General features: G+C 46.5%; 1 long non-coding RNA gene across 1 annotated transcript; it reads left to right on the forward strand.

Moving 5' to 3' along the window:
• The first annotated feature begins 1479 nt into the window (after positions 1-1479).
• Positions 1480-9583, forward strand: LOC128853630 (uncharacterized). Its single transcript, XR_008452244.1, has 3 exons — positions 1480-1724; positions 5187-5318; positions 7901-9583. It is a non-coding gene; the product is annotated as an uncharacterized LOC128853630 (long non-coding RNA).
• The last annotated feature ends 233 nt before the right edge of the window (positions 9584-9816 follow it).

Consider the following 9816-nt stretch of genomic DNA (forward strand, 5'->3'; position numbering starts at 1 on the left):
GGATCCACCACGTTTCCACACGAGAGCTTCCAAAGGACTTCAGGGCATTAGGATCAAAGAATGGCCTAACTATCAAACTGTTTTCTTAGACCTAAAGACACTTGACCCTTATGACACACTATTATTAGATACAGGCAGTGCATACGTGTGTGTAGGAGGAGCCTTGGCGCTGCCTGCAGCTGTGGGAGCCTCTGGGATTTTGCAGCACTTTGGGGCAGTTGTCACCGGGCCAGCTGGGAGCAGGTGAGCTGAGGCAGCACCAATTTTGCTGCAGGATGTAGAGGGGCTGGGTGCCTTTCTCCTTGAGACCAGGTCACTGGAGAGCGGTTGGTGTCATACAAGATAAGGTGCTACAGAGAAGTGGGAAAGGTGAAAGAGAAAATGAGCAGTCTAAGAGGATGCTACTGGGTGAATGCATGCAGCTGTGGAATAGTAAATCCCTTATCACACAAAGCATTCCTTTTGGAAATGGGGATGCGGGGGTGGGAAGAGCAGACAGCTGAGCAGGGTCCCACTGCCCAGGAGCTGGAGGTGCTGCTGCAGTCACTTACAGCAGTGGGTCTGCCTTGGCAGAGAACCCCTGACACAGCCCAGGAAGGGACACAGCAGAAATTTACCCTCTAGCTTCTGACTTCAGACTCACAACCCAGGAATCACCCTTTGGGTCACATCTCTTTGTTACAGAATTAAAAAACAGGAGGAATACAATGAATGATTAATGGCGAAAGCAGAGAAGAGAGCCTTGATGCCTCAGCTCTCCCTTTAAACTTCTCTTGCTTCACAAGACTAATAGCAGAATAATAATAGTTTATAATTGTGAAGCTCTTTGTGATCTGCAGAAGGTAGAGAAATATTTATTAATAAAACAATAAATACTACCTTTAGAATGCCTTTCAGCCACCCCCAAAGAGGAAGGAAAGAGTGGATTATGAACTTATACACAGGCTTCTGCAGAAACTGCAGGAATCATCAGAGGTCAATGTATCACCCCGAAAGGCTCTTTTGTGGTTATACAAAAGGTCAGCGTTTGAATTCTCCCATTACTGCATAACAAGGCATAAAACTTGAAACAATTGCAAAAGAAAAAACCCCAGCATTACAGTAGAGTCTCCTTGCCAAAATGCCGTTACGCCTGCAGCCCTCAAAGTGCTGAGATAAAGAGACAAGAAAATTGGAGGCCGGATGACAGCAAATGCCATCATTGCTCCGATCAGCCTGACTCAGAGCTGACTGGAGGCTGAGGGGCTTTCTGCCTCCCAGCCGCCTTCGCTGTCGCCCTGCCACCGGCTCCTCCAGGACAGCCCTTCATCGAGTGCTAAACCAGCCCAAACAGTGGCTTTATTCAGGCATTTCTACAAGGCAATACCGTATCTGTGAGTCCATCCCTCTCGTCACCCAGACAGAAAGTGAAACTCAACCGGTTATTTTTGCCCTTCCTCTAAACGCAGCAGCGTAAGCAGCCACCCTGCCGTCCCTCCGTCCAGGCAGGATGCGGAGCCCAGTCCCAGCTCCAGTCCCAGTCCCTTTCCCAACCCCAGTTCCAGCCCTGGCTCCAGTCCCAACATCAGCACAGGGAGCTGCTGTCACAGCAGGGTTCTCTCTAGGATGCTGGGCTGAAGGAGAAAGCATCACCCCAGAGGGACGGGCGACTGTTTCTGTTCTGAGGCCTTTCTAAATAACTGACAATGAGAACAGGAAACCACACGGCTGTGGAGCGAAGCCTGGTGCGTTCCCATGCATCTGCTCTCTCTAGATGCTGCCGTGCTGCTCTGGCAACCCCACAGCAATGGAAACTCACAGGGATGCTGATGAGGGGGTAGAATCACAGAATTATAGAATTATTTGGGTGGATTTGGGACCTTAAAGCCCAATCTTACCATGGGCAGGGAGACCTCCCACAGGATGAGGGGCTCCAAGCCCCATCCAGCCTGGCCTTGAACCCCTCCAGGGAAGGGGCAGCCACAGCTGGGCAATGGATGGAGCACTGGTACTAAATCACCTTATCTTTTCACCTGTTCTGCCTCTGGCCAAGTGGGATATTTCCTCAGAATTCATAACATTCATACAGGACTGTCCTCAAGAGTTAACATTTCAGATACATTCCTGGTAAGCCATAAGGAAATAGCCTTATTAGAGCTGAGTGGGGAGGCAGAGCTGGTTTAGACGGACAGCAAATTGCCCGGGCAAGGGACAGAAATGACGGGCTAGATTAACCAGAAAAGCAATTTGCTGTCAGTGTCTTCACAGTGCATTGTATACCTGTGACATTTCATAAACAGTTAATAATAACTGGGCAGGAGAGCAGTAATGCAAATCAATGGACAAATTCAATTAGGAAGAGAAAATAAAAATATTATGTGAATTACTAAGCTAACCTGATACATTTTAGCCTTGAGTTCAGAATTTGTTGGGTTTAGATGGGAAGTTCTAATCAGATTTAAAGGAGGCTTCAAAAAATTAGTAACAGATGTGAATGAAATAGATAATGATTTTCATTCCTGATTATGTGACCAAGGGTACAGAGAGGGGAAGGCAGTTTAATGAAAATAATTGGGCTAGTGTGCTTATAGCTTTTCGGATAAAGATCTCAGCTTTACCACTTTCTCTTATTTAGCAAGGTGAAGAGCGATCAATCCCCGACCGATCTAAACACAGACACAAAAATGGATAGTCAGAAGTTCCTACAGCTTCTCTCAAAATTTAATCAGTATCTGAAGGATGCAAGTTCATGGTGTTGAAGGCCAAAATGCCTTCTGTAGAGGGAAGCACTATCAGGGTTATCCTTCAGTATGAGAAGGTGCTAAATCTTCAGATCAGCACACAGAGCGCTGCACGTTGCTTAGCTGGCCAGCAAAGCAGCTCAGTGCTACATAAAAAGGCAAAGAACAGTGAGAAAATATGGGCCAGATCCTCAGACAGGGTTAATCACTGCATTTTCCTGACGTGGAGCTGCACACACTGAGCATATTTAGTTTTCAGGCTCAGGGAGCGCACACACACACGGCACCAGGACCTGCTCTCTGTAAGCAAAGCTTTCCTGCTGAAAAAAACCTGTTATTATTCCAGAAAAAGGAAAAACTAGAGGAAATCCTACATCAAACCACTTACAGCAGCGTGCACAAAGCCTTGTGGGGGGGGTGTCTGGGGATGTCACTGCAGAGTGGGGGCCCAGAGTTCTGAATTTCTGAAACAATCTCATTCTGCTGCTGGAGGAAGAGAGGTTGTGGCTCACTGCATTTTACTAATAAGGACAACTCATAGAGGGACCAGCTGGGCTCACTGGTGACACTCCGTTGCCCATTTCCTGGCATTCCTCCCCAGCCCAAAAGGAGAAAAAATGATGATGAAAAACCTCCATCAGCCCATGAAATGGCTGAGGAACCCTAACAAAGGAGTCTGGTGAAATGGAGAGAACAATAGCATCATTTCTGAGCGTCTATGGAGTCCTTAATGAGCAACATCAGATTATTGTGGTTTAAATAATTATCTTGGAACAGTGCTGCTTCTTCTTATCACCTCTTGAAAAAGCCTCCTGTGATGCGCTTCGATACCCACGCAGGTAAGAGCCTGGGAGCCCTCCTGGCCCTGGTGACTTCATGTCACAAAACGCAGCCTTGCAGACTGATGCCTGCATTTTCAGACCACTTCACGGTATTTTACCAGCCGTGTGATTTCAGACACTCTGTAAGTTTTTGAGTGCTCAAGACTAAAGAGGAAATATTGGTGAATAATTCAGATCATCTCTTTACAACATGACCAAGCCAATAAACTGAGGAGGAAGCGATTTGAACCTTCTCTCCCCCTACTGTTTCACATTTACTTCATAGCGTTTAGGGTCTTTAAGCGTTGGAGTGAAGAGAGAATACAGAGACAAATATGTTGTTTGTTTTCCCAGTGCCAGATGGATGGATTCAATTTTCAGATTTCCTAAACTGCCAACACTGAAAAGTCATGAGAAAAAAAAAAAGCAAAAAAGGATTTGTTTTAAAGATCTGTCACAGTTTCTATAAACTGCATAAAAATTTCTTGGCATTTATAGTAAAATTGATGTCAGGTGTACATTCTATCGCTTGCATCAAATGATGTTATATTACTGAGAAGTTAAGTAAGGTAAAAAAAAAAAAATAAGTGAATATAGTGCTGCTTTTTTCCTCCCTGCCCGCTCTGCCCAGGACCTTTGGATTTTTTAAGGAGGCCTCTTTACACTCGCTGTATCCATATCTTGGAGGCCCAGAGGGTTCCAGTCATGATGCTGATGTCAGGCAGCACGGTCCAGCACATACGTGTCTTGTTGGCAGCCTCTCTGGTGAACACATTCCCAATCCATTCTGCAGTAAGGATGCCATGATAGGAGTGATTCCCAGGCTCCCAGCTACGGATGAGGCTGGGGGCACCATGCTCCCACCCCGGGCACGCTGGACCCGTGCCTGATCCGGGCTGCTGCAGCCCAGCCCTGCCTGGCCCACGGCTTCAGCATCCCGGAGGATTTCTTCTCTCCTGCAGGTGTTTTTTCTTGGCTGCCCCTCCTCCCATCCCACATGGAGCAGCTTTAGAGCAGTTGTGTTTCCTTCCCAGTCCACATTTGTCAGGCTGTGGGGCTCTCATCGCAGATGTCCTAGAGCTGACAGAGTGAAGTTTTATTATGTATCTGATGAAAGGCGATGCTGCTTTCCAAGTGAAACACCCAGCGCTCATCCCAGCCTGCCCCTCACCCCAGTCAGTGCTCCTGGACGGGCACAGCGGGAGCAGAAGACGGAGCTGCGCACATCACACATGGCTTCTAGAAAGATGGGATGTTTTCCCCTCAGCACTGGGTAGTGGTTTGCAAAAGGCTATTTGAGCAAACCTAACAAGGTAGAGCGATCCCCATCAGTGGCTGCCTCTGGCACGTGCCCGTCTTCTGTTTCCTTAAAGGAAATGACTCGTTCTGCTTAGAGACCTTTCATTCCTCCTGAGCACACATGCCATAGAAAGGTAATTAATATGTAATCATGGACCAATTAAATATGTTCTTCTACAGTTTGCATTTATGAACCATGCCTGAACACCCAGGTCAACGGACAATTTTATCCACTGGTGCTGTCGTATTTTCTGTATTCCTACCATGGCCGTGTGCCCTAGGTGCTTTATTTTATGTACGGGACTCTGGGTTTCAGATGGACAATAATGCTCGTTGGTCCCTGCAGCTCTTCCAAGTGGAAAAAGAGGGACACGTCTGCCTTGATTGCCACCCTGTGACTCCACAGCCGAAGTGCTGGCTGACACTCCTTGAAGAGATTTGCTCCACAAGCAGAATCCCTTACTGAATATTGAATCAGGTGACGACACACACTAACCTACCTCAGCCCAATTCCCTCTTTTTTTAAGTGTGATTTTTTCTTCCTAATCACAAACACTTGGGGTAAATTTTCTTTTGCTCTGCCTGAGGCTGGAAAGCCAAAGCTGTAAATAAAGCATCAGCTGGGAAGCAGCAGCCCTCGCAGCCTGCGCGGGAGCAGGGGTTCCACAGGGTAAAAAAGAACCCTCGTTGTCTTTCTGTCTATGTTACACAGGTCAGAAGCTTTTACAAAGTAATGTCCAGGGGGGGTTGGCTTTGAGATTTTTGGGAGGAGGGGTGTTTGGGGTTTGTTTGTTTTTAATAAGGATCTTGCAGCTGCTGAGCAGCCAGTTAACAGCCCTGCCTTGGGTGCCAGCAGAGAACCTGGCCGGCCAGGCAGCACCCTGTGCTGCCCCCAGAGCCGCCCATCAGGTCAGGGATCTGGTCCTGAGCTCCCCGAGCCCCCGATTCGCACCCTCTGCCCACCCTGAGGGTACCCAGCCTCCAGGCTCCGTTTGGCCACTGAAAAGCCTCAGGAAGCTCAAAAAAACTGCATGGAAGACTTGATCTAAAATGTGACTGCCTTATTCACAAATAGCTTCGTAAATTGTAGCGCATTTTAAGAAGAAGTTCTCCCCAACAGGCTCCCGAAGTCCTGTGTGAATCACTGAACTACCACAACAATCTGGAATAATTGGCAGTTTTCCACTCAAAAAATCTATTTTACTTCACTCACGTCTGTTGGGCCTGAAAGGAGTTGGGTTTGCACAACATCCAGGATTCCAGGAAAACCTGCAGTTCCCATCACGCAGCCACTGCTCTGTTTCCAGAACCCATCTGCCGCTAACACGATAAGAGGCTTTCAATAATTCTGCTGGGCTGTCACTTTTGCCTTCTCACTGGGCAATGTAACAGCTGAGACATTCACCCTTCCCTTTATAACAAAGCAACTTAATGAGGTTAAACACCTCCTTTTGACCTCGCAGACCTCAGCCAGTTCCCCTCCAATCACCTGCATCCTTTAAATCTCTGTTCTGGTGGCGAGCAGCTCTCTGCCCTGGCGCTGGGTGCTCCCACGCTGGCAGCTCTGCCCCGCGACCGCAGGCACCCTGGCGCCTCTTCCTGCAGTTCTTATCTTCCTTGTGGATTAGATGAAGAATATCCCCTACAAGCATTTGTCAGGAAGGTGAAAAGGCTCGAAATTTCCATCAAAACCATTTTCTGTCATATTTTATCCAAACTCTCTTCACTTTACCTATTATAGACTGAAGATAGACCAGCTTAAGGCTAGAGCATATATCTTCTCTCGCGGAGGCAGTCTCAGACTGCTAGGCTGCTAAGACAAGGCTTAGATCAGTCTGCTTGCAATAACGCCATGAAGAGCTCTGCCCTGGGACCTTAGCACAGACACGCAGAGCAAAGCTGCCTTGGAAGGAGGAAGCACAGAATCCGAAAAATACATTCAGTTAAAATTTACCCTAAAAAAATTAACATTTTCTATGCCTGGACTGTTTTGAACAAAATAAAATTGCAATATTTTAGACTAAAAAAGTGACGTTACTTTCAACTGAGTGCAATTGAGAGTTGGAAGAGTTAAGTAATTTTTTAAAGCAGGGCTGCAAGGTCTCAGCTACGAGAGTGCAAATTGCTGGCAAAACAATTCCCTGGTGTTCAAGTAGAATTATATAAGCAGATTTATGTGTATATAATCAGATAATAGTGCCAAAATGTAAGGAGCTCTTAGACTCTTTGTGTGTACAATGACGATTTTCTTTCCCCTGTGCAGTGAAGTGGTACAACACAAAAGACCTGTTGGGGCTAATGCTCGGATATGTTCTGTGAAGCTGCATGGGAAGCTTTTTGGGGTTTGGCTGTTTTGTAATGTAATTGAACGCTTCTAAACCTGCAAGGCAACGGAAGCAGAACTGCTTCAAATGGCTTTATTTAAATTTAACACTCTACTGCATCTGTTTGGTTTTTATAACCTAAAAAACTTTGACCATGTCTTGGTATAGAGGAGTTACTACTGCTTTGAGCAGCAGTAATTTATGAATCAATCTGATGTGATTTATTCACTTATTTTCTCTGATTACGTAAAAAAACCCGCGTATTTGCCATGGCAACCTCTTCATTACATGTCAGGATAGCAATTCAAACATAAAGGGCTTCTCTTCCTGAGACCCTCCAAGGTCACTGCTGCACTGAAACCTTTCAGGGGCAGAATGCACACAATTCACTGTAAGAGGGATGCTTGATATATTTTAAAAGCAATACAATCTCTTGCTGCAGAAATAATTACGAAAATTCTGCTTTTGGTACAAGTTTTCTCTACTTTTTTTTTTTTCTTTTTTTTCCCCCCAAATGCAGTAGGAGAATATTTTTAAAAGCTCTTGCCTGGCTAAAACATAGAAGAAATTGTACGAATTCCGAGAGTCTAGAGAGATGTTAATTAGCGCTGGGAAAAATAACAAAGAAAAAAGAGCAGGTTATTTAAGATAGTAGCTTAACAACCTTAATATATGGTGGAACGTTTGATCGAATCTAGATATTTGATCTACATGTCAGATTTGTCTTTTCTTTAAGGAGCTACAGTAATTGAAGCTCATCTTTGCCAAATCAAGATGCTGTCAGCAAACCATCCGTGACTGGTGATTCTGAGCTTGGCTTCATCAACAACTCCTACTTCTGCAAAGATCTTTTCCAAAAAATTAAGTAGCGATGAATCAAAGTAATAATAAATGGGAAACAGCCCAACGCGATAAGCAAGGGGGGACTTAACCCCACAACTGAAACAGTTCTTCTACGGGGATATTTAATTGCTACGCAATCAGACAGGTTTGGAATACAGACAGCAAGAGGGACAACAACAAAATGGATTCTCACGGAACCCAGAGAACTGGGGCTCACAGAGACAGGATATGGCAGTGGTCATGAACAGGTCCATCAAAGGGCTGAACAAGAGAGGACAAGCCTACCCGTGGCTAAGAAACATGATGTTTCAAAAGCAATGTCTAAGTCCAGCAGTCCCCAAACAGAGCGGGCGCTCAGGGGGGTGGGTTGGTGAGCGGTCCTGCTGTGCTTGTGCGACGTCTCGTGCTCTGAGCATCAGCTGGGACAGCACAGGGGCGAGGCCGTGGCCTCACACTGCTGTTTAACACAAAGGGAGCTGGTCACAGAGTGACCAGGGTCCGTCACACAGGGTCCGTCCCAAAGCCGTGCAGAGCAGCTTTAGGATCGTGCAAATGCACTGACAATCCCAGCCAACGCTGCACCGGCTGCCGTGAAGGTTGAGCTCCACGGGCAGCACATTGGTTTGCATGATTCAGGCCTGGCCACTGGTACAAAGAACAGAATGCTTCTCAGGCGCCACATTTCTGGGCACTGCTGAGCTTTGACACCCAGAAAGAGCTTTCTTTAATGGTGAAATGTCTTTTCTGTGGGGTGCAGAGGCAGTGCAGGGTGGAGGCATGTTTGAGGCACTGTCAGCGCAGATCCAATGCAATTAACACTGGGGCGTTTGCCTCTTAATGAGTCTGTAATGACAGCGTCTTCCCAAAGAAGGAACATTAGCCGGCTACTGTAGCTTACCTCTACACTGGGATTGCATGCTTACACTTCCCTTGCTGGGCAGTGCTTGGAAAAGGACCTGGGCAGCTACGCAGCCCATCTGTTTTTTCCTTATGTGCCCAGTCTGTTTTGACAATCTTCTCCTTAGGTGAAAAGCAGCTCACACCCAAGTCCAAACAGCACCTTGCCAAGCCGCAGCGACGTCCTGGCCACCGCAGAACACACACAGATCAAAGAGCAACCCCTCGCTGCACCTTGGCTGCGTGCTGAGCTGCGTCCAGGGTGCGCAGAGACTCCAGACAACCGCTGCCTTCTACAAACAGACATTCCACCTGCAAATACTAACTCATGTGAATTTTCTGACCACCGTTAATGTATTGAACGAGTGAGCTAATTATCTGCCTGAGCCACGGTAGGAACAATCCTAAGAGCTTGGCATCCTGATTTTTCCAGGTCACAGATTTTACAGTTTACAATGAAACATGGGCTGGAAACTGCCCTAGCCCATCTACCATGAGAGGGAAACACCACAAAACCTGAGGCAACAAGTGCCTAAAGAACAAGCCTGGCTTTGTGTCGTTTACTTTGTCTTTGCAATAAATCACGCCCTAAGCCAAAAACCAAGAGAAAACTTAGGACACGTATGAAATTTTGCAAAAGTTAAACCACTTTGTAGATCAAGCTTGAACAAACACACACTGAAAGGTAAAAGAAAGGTAGTTTGGCTCAACAAGACTATGCATTTAAAAAAAAAAACATTCTAAAGAAACTGCTCTTTTCATCTTTAAAAGAACTGGTGTGTCAGTGTGATCACGCTCCGTTATGAAAAGAGGCAGAACTGGGAGAGCCCTCGGTACACGGTGCCTGCCAGCATCCCTCGCAGGAGAAGGTGAGGAAGGAGCATGGGGTCAGATGCTTTAGAGCTGAAAACA

The sequence above is a fragment of the Cuculus canorus genome, chromosome 14 (genome assembly GCF_017976375.1).
Source record: "Cuculus canorus isolate bCucCan1 chromosome 14, bCucCan1.pri, whole genome shotgun sequence".
Lineage (NCBI taxonomy): Eukaryota > Metazoa > Chordata > Aves > Cuculiformes > Cuculidae > Cuculus > Cuculus canorus.